At 55.6% G+C, this 21,168-nt stretch overlaps 1 pseudogene across 1 annotated transcript in view; it reads right to left on the minus strand.

Moving 5' to 3' along the window:
- LOC144952169 (fibroblast growth factor 14-like) overlaps positions 1-16,115 on the minus strand; it is a 182,686-nt pseudogene extending 166,571 nt beyond the window's left edge. Inside the window, exons 1-2 of the transcript XR_013640588.1 lie at positions 15,924-16,115; positions 1,757-1,999 (exon numbers count right to left, since the gene is read on the minus strand). The product of XR_013640588.1 is annotated as a fibroblast growth factor 14-like (transcript). The remainder of the gene's footprint in view (positions 1-1,756; positions 2,000-15,923) is intronic.
- Between the last annotated feature and the right edge of the window lie 5,053 nt (positions 16,116-21,168).

A 21,168-nucleotide genomic window follows, 5' to 3' on the forward strand; every position in this document is an offset into this window, starting at 1 on the left:
AGACTCACCACACAGAGACCCACAGACTCATCACACAGAGACCCACAGACTCATCACACAGAGTCCCACAGACTCATCACACAGAGACCCACAGACTCACCACACAGAGACCCACAGACTCATCACACAGAGACCCACAGACTCATCACACAGAGACCCACAGACTCACCACACAGAGACCCACAGACTCATCACACAGAGACCCACAGACTCATCACACAGAGACCCACAGACTCACCACACAGAGACCCACAGACTCACCACACAGAGACCCACAGACTCATCACACAGAGACCCACAGACTCACCACACAGAGACCCACAGACTCATCACACAGAGACCCACAGACTCATCACACAGAGACCCACAGACTCACCACACAGAGACCCACAGACTCACCACACAGAGACCCACAGACTCACCACACAGAGACCCACAGACTCATCACACAGAGACCCACAGACTCACCACACAGAGACCCACAGACTCATCACACAGAGACCCACAGACTCACCACACAGAGACCCACAGACTCATCACACAGAGACCCACAGACGTGGCTACTAAACGCGACCACCACCTCTCTCCGTCCGTCCTTCACAGCGATTTCCCGACGTCTCAGCAACGTTCGCCCTCCGATCGAATCTCGACCTCGCGGGGGGCATTGACCCCCACCCTCAACCCCACCCCCGGGGTTACACGCAGACGCGGAGGGGTGGAGGCACGGGTGGAGGTGTGGGTGGACGTGTGGGTGGAGGTGTGGGTGGAGGTGTGGGTGGACGTGTGGGTGGAGGTGTGGGTGGAGGTGTGGGTGGAGGGGTGGGTGGAGGTGGAGGGGTGGAGGTGTGGGTGGAGCGATGGAGAGACAGATGGATGGGTGGAGGCACGGGTGGAGGTGTGGGTGGAGGTGTGGGTGGAGGTGTGGGTGGACGTGTGGGTGGAGGTGTGAGTGGAGGTGTGGGTGGACGTGTGGGTGGAGGTGTGGGTGGAGGTGGAGGGGTGGAGGTGTGGGTGGAGCGATGGAGAGACAGATGGATGGGTGGAGGCACGGGTGGAGGTGTGGGTGGAGGTGTGGGTGGAGGTGTGGGTGGACGTGTGGGTGGAGGTGTGAGTGGAGGTGTGGGTGGACGTGTGGGTGGAGGTGTGGGTGGAGGTGGAGGGGTGGAGGTGTGGGTGGAGCGATGGAGAGACAGATGGATGGGTGGAGGCACGGGTGGAGGCACGGGTGGACGTGTGGGTGGAGGTGTGGGTGGAGGTGTGGGTGGAGGGGTAGAGGTGTGGGTGGAGGTGTGGGTGGAGGTGTGGGTGGAGGTGTGGGTGGAGCGATGGAGAGACAGACAGATGGGTGGAGGCACGGGTGGAGGGGTGGAGGCACGGGTGGAGCGATGGATGATGGATGGAGAGACACACAAAGGGATGGATGTAGGAGCGAGAGGTGTAGGGTTGTAGAGGTAGCCATAGGGGTTGTAGAGGTAGCCATAGGGGGTGTAGAGGTAGCCATAGGGGTTGTAGGGGTAGCCATAGGGGTGTGTGTGTGGCTGTGTGTGTGTGTGGCTGTGTGTGGGTGTGTGTGTGTGTGTGGCAGTGTGTGTGTGTGTGGCTGTGTGTGTGGGTGTGGCTGTGTGTGTGTGGGTGTGTGTGTGTGTGGGGGCTGTGTGTGTGTGTGGCTGTGTGTGTGGCTGTGTGTGTGTGTGGCTGTGTGTGTGTGGGGCTGTGTGTGTGTGTGGCTGTGTGTGTGTGTGGCAGCGCCATGCACCTTCTTTCTCCTCCTTGTGCAGATGGATGCCCGACTTGATGGGGCAGCAGAGCACCTCGTGACACTTGGTGCAGTAGGAGGCGTTGCTGGCTCCATCTTGATCATTCTCCAGCACCTCCTCCTCGTCACCACCTCCACCACCACCTCCACCTCCTCCACCACCTCCACCACCTCCATCCTCACCCCCCGCGTCCGCCTGCAGCGCCGTGTACTCGGGCATCGAGGATGAGGCATCTCCCAGGGCTGGGGACAAAGACAAAGGGGCCCCCATTAGACTTGAAATAGTTTTGAGTTTTTCGTTGTTGAAAGAATTTTGAGTTTTTCGTTGTTGAAAGAGTTTTGAGTTTTTCGTTGTTGCGGTTGCACCCGAGTCAAGAGCCAAGCAACAAAACAAAAACGTGAACAAGAAACGTCTTCAAGTGACTCCACGCAAAGAGAAAAATCTAAGAAAAAAACGGCAAAGTCTTCCAGGAAAAGCGCCGCGTTTCAACGCTGCGTGCAAAAATCCCAGTGGGATACAAGTCAAACAATAACAAACCATAGGACAATGTAGATTAAAGTTATCAGGCTAACTCTGTGCCACAACAAACAAACATGGCTAAACCAAAACGCTTTCAAAATCACAAAAATAAAGCCATAAAAACAATGTAACGGTGATCTTCTTGGTTCTTTCGGTAAAGTCACGTAGAAGGGAAATAATAAAATAATAAAACATAATAAAATACAATTCTCACGACGTTTCGGCCACAACGCAAGCAGCCGTCCTCAGGTGAAGAACAGGTCTGTCGAGAAGACAGCGTCTGAATGAAACACCACCAGGCTTGGCAGCGTATATTTAAGCTGGGTTGGAGGGGGAAGAGCGCCTTGACTAAATAATTTGCATATCAAGAGGAATTTAGCATATTTATGGGAAATGCAGGAATGCGATTAGTACTACTTGTGAAATGCGTAGGAGGTGGGCGGGGGGTTTCAAAGTCATAATATGCCCGTGCGTTATGCAGGATTAGCAGCATCAAAGGGAGGGAGTAGGGTTAGCAGTAATAGAGGGAAGGAATGTTGATAGTATGTAGCTGCAGCAAAGTAACTGGCTTGGCTACCCGGCATCGCCCGGGACTTGGATTCACCACGCAGACACACAGACACACACAGATACAGACACACACACAGACACAGACACACACAGACACACACACAGACACAAAAAGACAAAGATACAGACACACACAGACACACACACACACAGACACACACACAGACACACACACACAGACACACACACAGACACACACACCGACACACAGACTCACACAGATACAGACACACACACAGACACAGACACACACAGACACACACACAGACACAAAAAGACAAAGATACAGACACACACAGACACACACACACACACAGACACACACACACAGACACACACACACCGACACACAGACACACACACAGACACACATACAGACACACAAAGACCCCCCGTATAGCCTTAACAGACTGTAGGGGCAAGTGCTGTTAGCGAGCACCTATGAAGGCCGGCACGGCACACGAGGGGGTGGGTGTCCAGCACCACGCCCGACCGCCTTTGTCTCCCCAGTGGCGATGTTCACACACCGCAGCAGTTACTCGTTTGAGGCTGAGTCGACCTAGGGGAGGCCCAGGACCGGTTGAAATCATCGTCAGCGGAGGTGGCCGGGAGCGGGAATCGAACCCGGGTCGCTGGGTTCGTAGCGCCACACGCTACAACTACAACGCGTGACGCTTGCACACGCGCGGGTCACGTGACAGATGTGACGTCACAGCTCACTTGCCGTGCAAAAAAATAATTCATTATTGAGCTCCCCCCCCCACGAAAAAAAACACAAAAGTGTATTTGTATAATGTTTGCATGGTGTACCGTCTGGAAAGTACCCGCATGGTAAATTTCAAGTTTGTTGCATGTCGGGAAGTGCGCTAAACATTTTGAACAGACACACATAATCACAAGTTTCCCTTTTATACAGATATGGAGATAACCCTGTGAGGCATGCGGCTCTTGACTCGGGTGCAACCGCAATAAACAAAAACGTGAACAAGAAACGTCTTCAAGTGACTCCACGCAAAGAGAAAAATCTAAGAAAAAAACGGCAAAGTCTTCCAGACAAAGCGCCGCGTTTCAACGCTGCGTGCAAAAATCCCAGTGGAATACAAGTCAAACAATAACAAACCATAGGACAATGTAGATTAAAGTTATCAGGCTAACTCTGTGCCACAACAAACAAACATGGCTAAACCAACACGTTTTCAAAATCACCAAAATAAAGCTATAAAAACAATGTAACGGTGATCTTCTTGGTTCTTTCGGTAAAGTCACGTAGAAGGGAAATAATAAAATAATAAAAATAAAATATAATAAAATACAATTCTCACGACGTTTCGGCCACAACGCAAGCAGCCGTCGTCAGGTGAAAAACAGGTCTGTCGGAAAGACAGCGTCTGAATGAATTCCGACAGACCTGTTCATTCAGACGCTGTCTTTCCGACAGACCTGTTCTTCACCTGAGGACGGCTGCTTGCGTTGTGGCCGAAACGTCGTGAGAATTATTTTACGATGTTTTACTTTTATTATTTTATTATTTCCCTTCTACGTGACTTTACCGAAAGAACCAAGAAGATGAATCCCTGCAGTCACGAAAGCTTTCAATAGAAATGCAACGGTGATCATAGGAACTGTGATTCAAATTTAACAATAAACGATTAACATCAAATGTACGATCAAACTCACTCCACAACAGCAGGGGCATCAGTAGCAGTATCAACATTTTTCAATGCACCTTTAAAGATCAGCGCACTAAAAACTCAAGATCATACTCTGCAGCGGTCATCCTGAACGATGCATTTGATTTCAGGACATTCTGAATAGCAGTAGCAGCTAGGGGTGTACAACTCCTCTCGAGCATCTTCTTGGTTCTTTCGGTAAAGTCATCACGTAGAATGGAAATAATAAAATAATAAAAATAAAACATAATAAAATACAATTCTCACGACGTTTCGGCCACAACGCAAGCAGCCGTCCTCAGGTGAAGAACAGGTCTGTCAAGAAGACAGAGTCTGAATGAAACACCACCAGGCTTGGCAGCGTCTATTTAAGCTGGGTTGGAGGGGGGCAGAGCGCCTTGACAAAATAATTTGCATATCAAGAGGAATTTAGCATATTTATGGCAAATGCAGGAATGTGATTAGTACTACTTGTGAAATGCGTAGGAGGTGGGCGGGGGGTTTCAAAGTCATAATATGCCCGTGCATTATGCAGGATTAGCAGCATCAAAGGGAGGGGATAGGGGGTAGCATTAATAAAGGGAAGGAATGTTAATAGTATGTAGCTGCAGTAACTAAACCACCACGTAAACAACTAAAGTATAAACTACATAGTATCATCAGTATACTAAATGTACTCTCCAATAAGCTGAAACTCCTCCAGAGCAGTTTTGAGGGAAGATCTCACAGGTAGTGATCCAAGTTGCAGTTTATTGGCGAAGGCATTCCAGACCCTGGGGGCATCGATAGCAAAGGCCCTTCATCCAGTATTTGTGTAGTGCCATAAGAGGCTGCTGGGGGCTCTGGGACCCTAGACAGTTAAGCCCCTTGGCTCTAGGCACTAGGATCCCAGGCACCCCAGACAGTTAAGCCCCTTGGCGCCAGGCACTAGGATCCCAGGCACCCCAGACGCTTAAGCCCCTTGGCTCCAGGCGCTGGGATCCCAGGCATCCCAGACGCTTAAGCCCCTTGGCTCCAGGCGCTGGGATCCCAGGCACCCCAGACAGCTAAGCCCCTTGGCGCCAGGCACTAGGATCCCAGGCACCCCAGACAGTTAAGCCCCTTGGCTCCAGGCACTAGGATCCCAGGCACCCCAGACAGCTAAGCCCCTTGGCGCCAGGCACTAGGATCCCAGGCACCCCAGACAGCTAAGCCCCTTGGCTCCAGGCACTAGGATCCCAGGCACCCCAGACAGCTAAGCCCCTTGGCTCCAGGCACTAGGATCCCAGGCACCCCAGACAGCTAAGCCCCTTGGCTCCAGGCACTAGGATCCCAGGCACCCCAGACAGTTAAGCCCCTTGGCTCCAGGCACTAGGATCCCAGGCACCCCAGACAGCTAAGCCCCTTGGCTCCAGGCACTAGGATCCCAGGCACCCCAGACAGCTAAGCCCCTTGGCTCCAGGCACTAGGATCCCAGGCACCCCAGACAGTTAAGCCCCTTGGCTCCAGGCGCTGGGATCCCAGGCATTCCAGACAGTTAAGCCCCTTGGCGCCAGGCACTAGGATCCCAGGCACCCCAGACAGTTAAGCCCCTTGGCGCCAGGCGCTGGGATCCCAGGCACCCCAGACACTTAAGCCCCTTGGCGCCAACAACGGGGGGGGGGCTGTGTGTGCTCTGTGGGATATCTGGGGGCGCACACAACCCCACCCCTCGTTGGGGACGAGGCATAAAAGGGCAGCTCCCTGGCCGATCGGGGCCAGTCGCAGCTCAAGACCCAAGACCCAAGACCAGCCAGCTTAGGACCCTGGAACCCCTCGTCCCGCTTGTCCTTGTAAGGGCCGGGACGCTGTGCGGGCCAGTGGTGGCACTCTGGGACTCCCGGCTCTACGTCCTTGTGAGGGCGAGTTCCGAGGAAGCCAGAGTCCAGACCCGCACCTTGGCTGGGTCGGGTCAATTAGCCTCCCCTAGGGGGATTGTAGCCGGAGGACCCCAGAGCGTAGCCAGAGTAGTGTATCTAGGCTGTGTATCTAGGCTGTGTACCTAGGCTGTGTACCTAGGCTGTGTACCTAGGCTGTGTACCTAGGCTGTGTACCTAGGCTGTGTACCTAGGCTGTGTATCTAGGCTGTGTACCTAGGCTGTGTACCTAGGCTGTGTACCTAGGCTGTGTACCTAGGCTGTCTACCTAGGCTGTGTATCTAGGCTGTGTATCTAGGCTGTGTACCTAGGCTGTGTGCCTAGGCTGTGTACCTAGACTGTGTACCTAGACTGTGTACCTAGGCTGTGTATCTAGGCTGTGTACCTAGACTGTGTACCTAGGCTGTGTATCTAGGCTGTGTACCTAGACTGTGTACCTAGGCTGTGTATCTAGGCTGTGTGCCTAGGCTGTGTACCTAGACTGTGTACCTAGGCTGTGTATCTAGGCTGTGTACCTAGGCTGTGCACCTAGGCTGTGTATCTAGGCTGTGTGCCTAGGCTGTGTACCTAGACTGTATACCTAGGCTGTGTATCTAGGCTGGGTGCCTAGGCTGTGTGCCTAGGCTGTGTACCTAGGCTGTGTACCTAGGCTGTGTATCTAGGCTGTGTATCTAGGCTGTGTATCTAGGCTGTGTACCTAGGCTGTGTACCTAGGCTGTGTACCTAGGCTGTGCACCTAGGCTGTGTACCTAGGCTGTGTATCTAGGCTGTATACCTAGGCTGTGTACCTAGGCTGTGTATCTAGGCTGTGTCGCTAGGCTGTGTATCTAGGCTGTGTATCTAGGCTGTGTATCTAGGCTGTGCACCTAGGCTGTGTATCTAGGCTGTGTACCTAGGCTGTGCACCTAGGCTGTGTATCTAGGCTGTGCACCTAGGCTGTGTATCTAGGCTGTGTACCTAGGCTGTGTATCTAGGCTGTGTATCTAGGCTGTGTACCTAGGCTGTACACCTAGGCTGTGTACCTAGGATGTGTACCTAGGCTGTGTCGCTAGGCTGTGCACCTAGGCTGTGTATCTAGGCTGTGTATCTAGGCTGTGTATCTAGGCTGTGTATCTAGGCTGTGTACCTAGGCTGTGCACCTAGGCTGTGTACCTAGGATGTGTACCTAGGCTGTGTACCTAGGCTGTGTACCTAGGCTGTGCACCTAGGCTGTGCACCTAGGCTGTGTACCTAGGCTGTGTATCTAGGCTGTGTATCTAGGCTGTGCACCTAGGCTGTGTACCTAGGCTGTGTACCTAGGCTGTGTATCTAGGCTGTGTATCTAGGCTGTGCACCTAGGCTGTGCACCTAGGCTGTGTACCTAGGCTGTGCACCTAGGCTGTGTATCTAGGCTGTGTATCTAGGCTGTGTACCTAGGCTGTGCACCTAGGCTGTGTACCTAGGCTGTGTATCTAGGCTGTGTACCTAGGCTGTGCACCTAGGCTGTGCACCTAGGCTGTGTATCTAGGCTGTGTATCTAGGCTGTGCACCTAGGCTGTGCACCTAGGCTGTGTATCTAGGCTGTGTATCTAGGCTGTGTACCTAGGCTGTGTACCTAGGCTGTGTACCTAGGCTGTGTATCTAGGCTGTGTACCTAGGTTGTGTATCTAGGCTGTGTACCTAGGCTGTGTACCTAGGTTGTGTACCTAGGCTGTGTATCTAGGCTGTGCACCTAGGCTGTGCATCTAGGCTGTGCACCTAGGTTGTGTGCCTAGGCTGTGTACCTAGGCTGTGTATCTAGGCTGTGTATCTAGGCTGTGTATCTAGGCTGTGTACCTAGGCTGTGTACCTAGGCTGTGTATCTAGGCTGTGTATCTAGGCTGTGTATCTAGGCTGTGTATCTAGGCTGTGCACCTAGGCTGTGTACCTAGGCTGTGTATCTAGACTGTGTATCTAGGCTGTGTATCTAGGCTGTGTATCTAGGCTGTGTACCTAGGCTGTGTATCTAGGCTGTGCACCTAGGTTGTGTGCCTAGGCTGTGTACCTAGGCTGTGTACCTAGGCTGTGTATCTAGGCTGTGTACCTAGGCTGTGTATCTAGGCTGTGTATCTAGGCTGTGTACCTAGGCTGTGTACCTAGGCTGTGTACCTAGGCTGTGTACCTAGGCTGTGTACCTAGGCTGTGTATCTAGGCTGTGTACCTAGGCTGTGTATCTAGGCTGTGTACCTAGGCTGTGTACCTAGGATGTGTACCTAGGCTGTGTATCTAGGCTGTGTACCTAGGCTGTGTACCTAGGCTGTGCACCTAGGCTGTGTATCTAGGCTGTGTATCTAGGCTGTGTACCTAGGCTGTGTACCTAGGCTGTGTACCTAGGCTGTGTATCTAGGCTGTGTACCTAGGCTGTGTATCTAGGCTGTGTACCTAGGCTGTGTACCTAGGCTGTGTACCTAGGCTGTGCACCTAGGCTGTGTATCTAGGCTGTGTATCTAGGCTGTGTACCTAGGCTGTGTATCTAGGCTGTGTATCTAGGCTGTGTACCTAGGCTGTGCACCTAGGCTGTGTATCTAGGCTGTGTATCTAGGCTGTGTATCTAGGCTGTGTACCTAGGCTGTGTACCTAGGCTGTGTATCTAGGCTGTGTACCTAGGCTGTGTACCTAGGCTGTGTACCTAGGCTGTGCACCTAGGCTGTGTATCTAGGCTGTGTATCTAGGCTGTGCACCTAGGCTGTGTATCTAGGCTGTGTATCTAGGCTGTGTACCTAGGCTGTGTACCTAGGCTGTGTATCTAGGCTGTGTATCTAGGCTGTGTATCTAGGCTGTGTATCTAGGCTGTGTACCTAGGCTGTGTATCTAGGCTGTGTATCTAGGCTGTGTACCTAGGCTGTGTATCTAGGCTGTGTATCTAGGCTGTGTATCTAGGCTGTGTATCTAGGCTGTGTACCTAGGCTGTGTACCTAGGCTGTGTATCTAGGCTGTGTACCTAGGCTGTGTGCCTAGGCTGTGTACCTAGGCTGTGTATCTAGGCTGTAACAGAGTATCAGGACTGTTGGAGTGTTGTATTGTAATAAAGAAGTTGCCTCTACAAGTGTCTCTGGAACCCATTACATTTGTATGGCGATAAGGAATGTGAAGCTGGTCACATTTGTTCTGAGAAACAGCTAGGCGATCCAGCAGGTAGTCTGCGGATTTTTGTGTAAGTACATCGTGAATGAATAAGATCTGGTGCACAAGCCGTCGAACATTAAGAGAAGTTAAGTTTGACCCAATGTAGAGATCGCAGCGGTGAGTCCTATATGGGCAGTTCAATGCGAATCTTAAGGCCGAGTGATACATTGAGTGAAGCTTCTTCAGTGCAGTACTGGGGGCTGATTTATACACGATGTCACAGTGATCAAGTAGAGGCAGTATGGTGGCTTTTTGTCAATTCCAAGCGGAACATAGGGGGGAAGCAATGCTTGTGTTGATACAGAAAGCCAAGTTTTTTATTTTGTCTTTTTACCAATATAATCAAAGATGACCCCAAGATACTTATAAATCTTGACTTGCTCTATTTGATGATTATTTAAGGAATGTAATTGTGGAAAAATAACGTCCTGCTTTAGTCCTAGTGAGAAGCACAGCACCTTGGTTTTGGAGGTATTCAGGACCAGTTTAAGAGCAATTAGCTGATGTTATAGTTTGTTGAAATCGCCCTGGAGCTTAGCAATCACGTCATCCGTAGAGCGGCCAGCGGTAATCAGTATCGTGTCATCTGCGAACAGATTTACCCTGGAATGATCCAGGTCAGTGCCCAAGTCATTGACATGAAGAGAGGGGGCTGAGGATTGAACCCTGTGGAACCCCTTTTGTTATCTTGACACTGTTTGACCTCCAACCATCTGTGAATACAGTTTGGGTAATTTTGTTTAACCATTCCACTGCGTGTTTGGAGAAACGGAGGCAACTTAGTTTACTAAGCAGGTTGAGTGGGCAGCACCATCAACGCCCGGCCGCCTTTGTCTCCCCAGTGGCGAGGTTCACCAACATCAACCACTATTCGCTACTAAGTGGCGGTGACGTAACCACGACGCTTGTGCCAGGCTAGGTGCACGTTGAGGCTATCACGTGAAGTGTCGAACGCCCGCTGGCAGGAGGTCACGGGGCAGACCCAGCAGGTGCCACGGGTCGACTGACTGAGCTGACCGAGATGACTGGCTGATGCACCACCTGTGCCCCCTACTGTGCCAACTTGCTGTGCTTTAGCCACCCGGCGCTCCGCTCGTTGTTGTGAGCGTCGCTCCTCCGCCCTCCGTTGTTGTTGGAGGGCGACTGCCTCCAACTGCCCAGTAGCAGCGTCCTTCACGAGCCTCCTCCACAGAGGCCGATCTTGACACCGCTGGTACCAGTCATTGGCAAGTCCACTCAGCTCCACGTCCTCCTGTACCACATCACTCCATCTCTTCTCTAGCCCGTGCCGTGCCCGTTTTTCCCTCACGATCCGGCTGAATAAAAGCTGTTTAGGCATGCGGTGGCTGGGCATGCAGGCTACATGACCCAGCCAACGCAGCCTTGCCTACCGAAGGAGCTCACCGATGGGACTTTGTCCAGATCTTTCGAGGATTTGTGAGCTTCTCACACAATCCAGCCTGGTTAAACCCAGGATAGATCGTAGGCAGGCCAGCCTAAATGTTTCTAACTGATGAAGATGTTCCATTCGGGGGTCCACGCTTCGCAAGCGTAGAGAAGGGAGGGAATGACTGAGGCCGAGAAGACCTGAAGCTTCGTGCGGAGCGACAGACCAGGTAGCTTCCACACAGCGTTATGCAGCAAATAAAAAGATATTGCCGCTCGACTGATTCGGAGTGAGACCTCTGCTGTCAAACCGGAGCTGGTCATGAGCACACTGCCCAGGTATGGAAAACTCTCCACTCTCTCTACAACTGCCCAATCACCAACTGGGAGTTGTGGGGGTGGAGTGTTCGATGGTACAAAATACCCAGGCAGATGCTTAGTTTTGGTGGGGCTGATGGAAAGGCCCCATCTCTTGGTGGCAAGCTCCAGGTTCAGCAGCAGCGCCTCCAACTCCTCCTCTGAGTGAGCAGCAATCACCAGATCATCGGCGTACACAACATGGTTGACCAATAGGGAAGCCATCCCTTCCCAGTATAAAAATATAAGAATAGGTTTTACCCTTGCTGATGTTAAAACATCTGGTTCATGGTTGACCAATCGGGAGCCATCCCTCAACCGCGCCCGGGCATCGATCAGCCTCCCAATGTATCTGCTCTTATACGAGATGGACATTGCTCCGCTACATTCGCAGAAAGCTTCTCCGAACCACGTGGTCAAGGGTGATGTTCAGCAGCGTAGGGGGCCAGAGGGTGTACCTGTCGCACCCCAAGGTCAGATTCCTCGCCCAATGGATGGTATCATAGGCTACCAATACCACTCAGTGACAGCCACGTCACCACGGCGCTTGTGCCAGGCCAGGTTCACTTCGAGGCCACGTGAAGTGTCGAAGGCCCACTGCTGACAGGAGGTCTCGGGACAGACCCAGTAGGTGCCATGGGTTGGCTGACTGAGATGACCGGTAGATGCACAACCTGTGCCCCCTGCGTTGCTAACTTGCTGAGCCTCCTCCTCCACAGAGGCCGATCTTGACACCGCTGGTATCGGTCATCGGCAAGTCCACTCAACTCCACATCCTCCCATGCTGCATTCGTCCAGAAGCAGCTTGGGCATGCGGTGGCTGGGCATGTGGGCTACATGACCCAGCCAACGCAGCCTTGCCTGCCGGAGGAGCTCACCGATGGAAATGTGTCCAGATCTTTCAAGGATTTGTGAGCTCCTCACACAATCTAGCCTGGTTAAACCCAGGATGGATCGTAGGCAGGCCAGCCTGAATGTTTCTAACTGGTGAAGATGCTCCATTAGGGGGTCCACGTTTCACAAGCGTAGAGAAGGGAGGGAATGACCATGGCCAAGAAGACCTGAAGCTTCGTGCGGAGCGACAGACCAGGTAGCTTCCACACAGCGTTACGCCACCGATGAAAAGATATTGCCGCTCGACTGATTTGGAGTGAGACCTCTGCTGATAAACTGGAGCCGGTCATGAGCACACTGCCCAGGTATGGGAAACTCTCCACTCTCTCCACTACTACCCCATCACCGATTGGGAGTTGTGGGAGTGGAGTGTCCGATGGTACAAAATTCCCAGGCAGGTGCTTAGTTTTGGTGGGGCTGATGGTAAGGCCCCACCTCTTAGTGGCACGCTCCAGTCTCAGCAGCAGCGTCTCCAACTCCTCCTCTGAATGAGCAGCAATCACCAGATCATCGGCGTACACAACATGGTCGCTCCTCCGCCCTCCGTTGTTGTTGGAGGGCGGCTGCCTCCAACTGCCCAGTAGCAGCGTCCTTCACGAGCCTCCTCCACAGAGGCCGATCTTGACACCGCCGGTACCAGTCATCGGCAAGTCCACTCAGCTCCACGTCCTTCTGTACCACGTCACTCCATCTCTTCTCCATCGTAGCCACTTACCCACCCACTCACTCGCCCTCCAACTGACCCGTCGGGGACTCCGAAAGGCACGAAGAACAACTCCAGAGCATCGTTCATTGGTACACACACACACGCACACACACGCACACACACGCACACACACGCACACACACGCACACACACGCACACACACGCACACACACGCACACACACGCGCACGACATTAACGACATTGGACAGCACCACGCCCGGCCGCCTTTGTCTCCCCAGTGGCGATGTTCACTACGCAGCGCACCAGGTACTCATTTGAGGCTGAGTCGACCTAGGGGAGGCCCAGGACCGGTTCAGATAATCGTCAACGGTGTTGTATAGCGGGAATCGAACTCGGGTCGCCGGGATTTGTAGCGCTAACCGCTGCACCACCGCTCCCCACTATACACATAGACACAGACACATAGACGCACACACACATAGACACACACACACAGACGAAGATAAAAACAAAGATCCCCCATATAGCCTTAACAGACTGTAGGGGCAAGTGCTGTTAGCGAGTAGCACCTATGAAGACGGGCACACACTCATAGACACACACTCATACACACACACACATAGACACACACAGCAACACACACACACAGACACACACACAGCAACACACACACATAGACATAGACACACACACACATAGACACACATATACATACACACGCATAGACACACACAGCAACACACACACACAGAAACACACACACACATAGACACACACAGCAACACACACACACATAGACACACACACAGTAACACACACACACATAGACACACACACAGTAACACGCATACACATAGACACACAGACACACATAGACACACACAGCAACACACACACACACAGACACACACACAGCAACACACACACACATAGACACACGCACATACATAGACACATACATAGACGTACACACATAGGCACACATATAGACACACATACACACACATAGACAAACACAGCAACAACAACACACACATAGACACACACACATAGACACACAGACACACACATAGACATACACATAGACACACACATAGACACACACACATAGACACACACACAGACACACACAGCAACACACGCACACAGACACACACACAGCAACACACGCACATACACAAATAGAAACACACACACATAGACACACACATAGACACACACAGCCACACACATAGACACACACATAGACACACACATAGACACACACACACACAAACACACACACAGACACACACACACAGACACGCACACAGACACACACACACAGACACACACACAAACACACACACAGACACACACATACACACACACACATAGACAGACACACGGACACACACACACACACATAGACACACACATAGACACACACAGCCACACACATAGACACACACATAGACACACACATAGACACACACACACACAAACACACACACAGACACACACACACAGACACGCACACAGACACACACACAGACACACAAACACACACACAGACACACACATACACACACACACATAGACAGACACACGGACACACACACACACATAGACACACACAGACACAGAAACAAACACAAACACACACACACATAGACACACACACAGACAGACAGACACACACATAGACACACATATAGACACACACAGACACACACATAGACACACACACACATAGACACACACACACGTAGAAACACACACATAGACACACAGACACACACATAGACACACACACACACATAGACACACACATACGGACACACATAGACACACACACGGACACACATACATAGACACACACACACATAGACACACGGACACACACATAGACACACACACGGATACACACACATACATACACACCTAGACACACACACACATAGACACACACATAGACACACACACACATAGACACACACACATACAGACACATAGACACACACATACACACACACACATAGACACACAGACACACACACACACACACATATAGAAACATACACACATAGACACACACACACACAGACACCCACATATATACAAACACACACACATATAGAAACACACACACATAGACACACACACCTAGACACACACACATAGACACACACAGACACACACACAGACACACACACACATACATATAGACACACACACATAGACACACACACACGGACACACACACACATCGACACGCACACAGCAACACACACACATAGACACACACACATAGACACACACACATAGACAGACACACACAGACACACACACACACAGACACACACACACATAGACACACACATACACAGACACACACAGACACATAGACACACACATACACACACACACAGACATACACACAGACACATAGACACACACACACAGACACACACATAGACACACACACACAGACACAGACACACACACAGACACACACACACAGACACACACACAGACACACACACACATAGACACACACATACACAGACACACACAGACACATAGACACACACATACACACACACACAGACATACACACAGACACATAGACACACACACACAGACACACACATAGACACACACACACAGACACAGACACACACACAGACACACACACACACACACATAGACACACACAGACACACAGACACACACACACATAGACACACACACACATAGACACACACACACAGACACACACACAGACACACACACACAGACACACACACACATAGACACACACACACACATAGACACACACACATAGACACACACATAGACACACACACACAGACACACACACAGACACACACACATAGACACACACACACAGACACACACACACAGACACACACACACACAGACACACACACACAGACACACACACACATAGACACACACAGACACACACACACATAGACACACACACAGACACACACACACACAGACACACACACACACATAGACACACACACATAGACACACACACACATAGACACACACCAGTTTGACTTCCGTTTATGCAGCTCGACGTTCCGGCACAGACCCCTCCACCTCCTCCATCCGGGACCTCGTTCGAGCCATCCTCATCATCATCACCATCATCACCATCACCACCACCACCATCACACGCTCGGCTGAGCCTCCTTCTCGCCCTGGCTAGAGAGATCACTTTGCCTCTCCTCCACCTCCACCCTCCTCCACCACCTCCTCCACCTCCTCCACCTCCTCCACCACCTCCACCACCACCTCCACCACACAGCACGGCGAGCATGAAGCGTGCTCCCCGCGCTCCCCCCCCTCTCTCTCTCTCTCCCCACTCTCTACGGCTCTCTCTGTGTGTGTGGGGGGGGGAGAGAGAGAGGGGAGAGAGTGGGGGGAGAGAGGGGGAGAGAGAGGGGAGAGTGGGGGGAGAGAGTGGGGGGTGGAGAGGGGGAGAGAGTGGCTAGAGTGGGGAGAGTGGGGGGAGAGAGTGGGGGGTGGAGAGGGGGAGAAAGTGGGGGGTGGAGAGGGGGAGAGAGAGGGGAGAGAGTGGGGGGTGGAGAGGGGGAGAGAGTGGGGGGTGGAGAGGGGGAGAGAGAGGGGAGAGAGTGGGGGGTGGAGAGGGAGAGAGAGAGGGGAGAGAGTGGGGGGTGGAGAGGGGGAGAGAGTGGGGGGTGGAGAGGGGGGGTGGAGAGGGGGGAGAGAGAGGGGAGAGAGTGGGGAGAGAGTGGGGGGTGGAGAGGGGGAGAGAGTGGCTAGAGTGGGGAGAGTGGGGGGAGAGAGTGGGGGGTGGAGAGGGGGAGAAAGTGGGGGGTGGGAGAGGGGGAGAGAGAGGGGAGAGAGTGGGGGGTGGAGAGGGGGAGAGAGAGGGGAGAGAGTGGGGGGTGGAGAGGGGGAGAGAGTGGGGGGTGGAGAGGGGGAGAGAGAGGGGAGAGAGTGGGGGGTGGAGAGGGGGAGAGAGAGGGGAGAGAGTGGGGGGTGGAGAGGGGGAGAGTGGGGGGTGGAGAGGGGGGTGGAGAGGGGGAGAGAGAGGGGAGAGAGTGGGGAGAGAGTGGGGGGTGGAGAGGGGGAGAGAGTGGGGGGTGGAGAGGGGGAGAGAGTGGGGGGTGGAGAGGGGGAGAGAGAGAGGGGAGAGAGTGGGGAGAGAGTGGGGGTGGAAAGGGGGAGAGAGTGGGGGGTGGAGAGGGGGAGAGAGAGAGGGGAGAGAGTGGGGAGAGAGTGGGGGAGAGAGTGGGGGGGTGGAGAGGGGGAGAGAGTGGGGGGTGGAGAGGGGGAGAGAGAGGGGAGAGAGTGGGGAGAGAGTGGGGGGTGGAGAGGGGGAGAGAGTGGGGGGTGGAGAGGGGGAGAGAGTGGGGGGTGGAGAGGGGGGAGAGAGGGGAGAGAGTGGGGGGTGGGAGAGGGGGAGAGAGTGGGGGGTGGAGAGGGGGAGAGAGTGGGGGGTGGAGAGGGGGGTGGAGAGGGGGAGAGAGAGGGGAGAGAGTGGGGAGTGGGGGGTGGAGAGGGGGAGAGAGTGGGGGGTGGAGAGGGGGAGAGAGTGGGGGGTGGAGAGGGGGAGAGAGAGAGGGGAGAGAGTGGGGAGAGAGTGGGGGGTGGAGGGGGGGAGAGAGTGGGGGGTGGAGAGGGGGGTGGAGAGGGGAGAGAGAGGAGAGAGAGAGTGGGGAGAGAGTGGGGGGTGGAGAGGGGGAGAGTGGGGAGAGAGTGGGGGGTGGAGAGGGGGAGAGAGTGGGGGGTGGAGAGGGGGTGAGAGAGAGGGGAGAGATGGGGAGAGAGTGGGGGGTGGAGAGGGGGAGAGAGTGGGGGGTGGAGAGGGGAGAGAGTGGGGGGTGGAGAGGGGGAGAGAGAGAGGGGAGGAGTGGGGAGAGAGTGGGGGGTGGAGAGGGGGAGAGAGTGGGGGGTGGAGAGGGGGAGAGAGTGGGGGGTGGAGAGGGGGAGAGAGAGGGGAGAGAGTGGGGAGAGAGTGGGGGGTGGAGAGGGGGAGAGAGTGGGGGGTGGAGAGGGGAGAGAGTGGGGGGTGGAGAGGGGGAGTGAGAGGGGGAGAGAGAGAGGGGAGAGAGTGGGGAGAGAGTGGGGGGTGGAGAGGGGGAGAGAGTGGGGGGTGGAGAGGGGGTGGTGAGGGGGAGAGAGAGGGGAGAGAGTGGGGAGAGAGTGGGGGGTGGAGAGGGGGAGAGAGTGGGGGGTGGAGAGGGGGAGAGAGTGGGGGGTGGAGAGGGGGAGTGAGTGGGGGGAGTGGGGTGAGAGAGGGGAGAGAGTGGGGGGTGAGTGGGGGAGTGTGGGGGGGTGGGGGGGGTGAGAGTGGGGGTGGAGAGGGGGGGTGAGGGGAGAGTGTGGGGGGTGGTGTGGGGGAGAGAGTGGGGGGTGGAGAGGGGGGTGGAGGGGGGTGAGTGGGGGGGTGGGGGGGTGTGAGGGGGGGGGTGGGAGTGGGGGGTGGAGTGGGGGAGTGAGTGGGGGGGGTGGAGAGGGGGAGAGAGTGGGGGTGGATGTGGGGGAGGGTGGGGGGGTGTGGGGGGTGGTGTGGGGGAGAGTGGGGGGTGGTGTGGGGGGGTGAGTGGGGGTGGTGTGGGGGGTGAGTGGGGGAGAGAGTGGGGGGAGTGTGGGGGGGGTGGTGAGGGGGGAGGAGTGTGGGGAGAGAGTGGGGGGTGGAGAGGGGGAGTGAGTGGGGGGGTGGTGTGGGGGAGTGTGGGGGGTGGTGAGGGGGAGAGAGTGGGGGAGTGTGGGGGGTGGTGGGGGGGAGTGTGGGGGTGAGTGGGGGGAGGTGGGGGTGTGTGGGGGGTGGAGATGGGAGAGTGTGGGGGTGGTGTGGGGGGTGGTGTGGGGGGAGTGTGGGGGGAGAGTGGGGGGTGGTGAGGGGGTGGTGTGGGGGAGGAGTGGGGGGTGGGAGTGGGGGGTGGGGGTGAGTGTGGGAGAGTGTGGGGGGTGGTGGGGGGTGTGAGGGGGGGTGTGTGTGGGGTGGTGAGGGGGGTGTGGGGAGGAGTGGGGGGTGGTGGGGGGGTGGAGTGGGGGAGGAGTGGGGGGTGGTGGGGGGGGGTGGGGGGTGTGGGGGGTGGGTGGGGGGGTGAGGGGGGTGAGTGGGGGGGTGGGTGGGGGGTTGTGAGGGGGAGTGAGTGGGGGGTGGTGAGGGGGTGTGGGGGGGGTGGTGTTGTGGGGGGTGTGGGGGGGAGTGAGAGGGGAGAGGTGGGGGGTGTGTGGGGGGGTGTGGGGGGTGTGTGGGGGGGGTGGGGGGTGTGTGTGGGGGGTGGTGTGGGGGTGGTGTGGGGGGGGGAGTGTGGTGGTGTGTGGGGGGTGGTGTGGGGGAGGGGGGGTGGAGAGTGTGGGGTGGGTGGAGTGGGGGAGTGAGAGGGGTGAGTGGGTGTGGGGGGGTGGTGTGGGGAGGTGTGGGGGGTGGTGTGGGGGGAGAGTGTGGGGGTGTGAGTGGGGGGTGGAGAGGGGGGAGTGGGGGAGTGTGGGGGGTGGAGTGGGGGGTGAGTGTGGGGGTGGTGGGGGGTGGTGGGGGGAGTGAGTGGGGGGTGGAGAGGGGGAGAGGTGGGGGGGGTGTGTGGGGGGGTGGTGTGGGGGAGGGAGAGGGGGAGAGTGGGGGGTGGTGAGGGGTGAGAGTGGGGGTGGTTGAGGGGGAGAGTGAGGGGGAGAGAGTGGGGGGGTGGTGTGGGGGGGGAGAGTGTGGGGTGTGGTGGGGGGTGGTGAAGGGAGAGTGTGGGGGGTGGAGAGGGGGAGAGAGAGAGGGGAGAGTGTGGGGGGTGGAGAGGGGGGAGTGGGGGAGGTGGGGGGTGGTGGTGGGGGAGTGTGAGGGGGGGGGTGGGAGTGTGTGGGGGGTGGAGAGGGGGAGAGTGTGGGGTGTGGTGTGGGGGGTGGAGAAGGGAGAGAGTGGGGAGAGAGTGGGGGTGGAGAGGGGGAGAGAGAGAGGGGAGATGAGGTGTGGGGGTGGTGTGGGGGGGGAGTGGGGGGGTGTGTGGGGTGGAGTGTGGGGGGTGGAGAGGGGGGTGAGAGTGGAGAGAGTGGGGGTGGAGTGGGGGGAGTGGGGGGGGAGAGTGGGGGTGAGAGTGGGGGGAGTTGGGGAGAGTGGGGGGAGAGGTGGGAGTGTGGGGGGTGGAGAGGGGGGTGGAGAGGGGGAGTGGTGGGGGGTGGTTGGGGGGTGTGAGTGGGGAGAGTGTGGGGGGTGGAGTGGGGGTGAGAGGTGGGGGGGAGTGGGGGGTGGAGGGGGGAGAGTGGAGAGAGTGGGGGGGGAGTGGGGGGTGTGTGGGGGGGGAGGAGGGGGTGAGAGTGGGGGGAGGTGGGGGAGAGTGGGGGGTGAGTGGGGGTGGGGGGTGGAGTGGGGGGAGGAGAGGGGGGGAGAGAGTGGAGGGAGAGAGAGGGGAGTGTGTGGGGGGGAGAGTGGGGAGAGAGTGGGGGAGAGAGTGGAGAGTGTGGGGGGAGAGTGGGGGAGAGGTGGGGGTGGGAGGGGGGAGAGAGTGGGGGAGGTGGGGAGAGAGTGGGGAGAGAGTGGGGGAGAGAGAGAGAAGGGGGAGAGAGAGGGGAAAGAGAGTGGAGGGAGAGAGAGGGGAGAGAGTGGGGGAGTGGGGGGAGAGAGTGGGGGAGAGAGAGGGGGGGTAGAGAGATGCTCGTAGCTTCTTCCGATGCTCCACACGGTACCCCTGGCTCCTCTCTCTCTCTGTGAGTGAGTGAGTGCGTGGGGAGAGAGAGAAGGGGGTAGAGAGATGCTCTTAGCTTCTTCCGATGGTCCACACACTACCACTGACTCCCCTCTCTCTCTTTGTGTGTGAGTGAGTGCGTGGGGAGGAGGAAGCCTCTGTCACCGGGGGTGATGCCTCAGTCTTGGAGGAGGGCGGTGCTCACTCTGCTTCCCAAGAACGGAGACCTGAGGCACCTACAAAACTGGCGTCCGGTGTCCCTCCTGAACACCGACTACAAAATATTGACGAAGGCTCTCTCCCTGCGACTGAAAGGGGTGATTGCACAAGTCGTAAACAGGGACCAGTCCTACACCATCCCCGGACGAACCATCCACGACGGCATCTTCCTGGTCAGAGACCTCATCGCGATGTCCCGGAGGTTGGGCATCCCAATCGCGTTTCTGGCCCTTGACCAGGAAAAGGCTTTTGACAGAGTGGACCACAAATACCTGCTGGGAACCCTCAAGACCTTTGGTTTTGGAGATGGGTTTGTCCGAACGATCCGCCTACTCTACACCAAGGCAGAGTGCATGATCAAGATCAACGGCACCCTCACTGCCCCCGTCAAATTCGAGCGAGGAGTGAGACAGGGATGCCCATTG

The sequence above is a fragment of the Lampetra fluviatilis genome, chromosome 66 (genome assembly GCF_964198595.1).
Source record: "Lampetra fluviatilis chromosome 66, kcLamFluv1.1, whole genome shotgun sequence".
NCBI lineage: Eukaryota > Metazoa > Chordata > Hyperoartia > Petromyzontiformes > Petromyzontidae > Lampetra > Lampetra fluviatilis.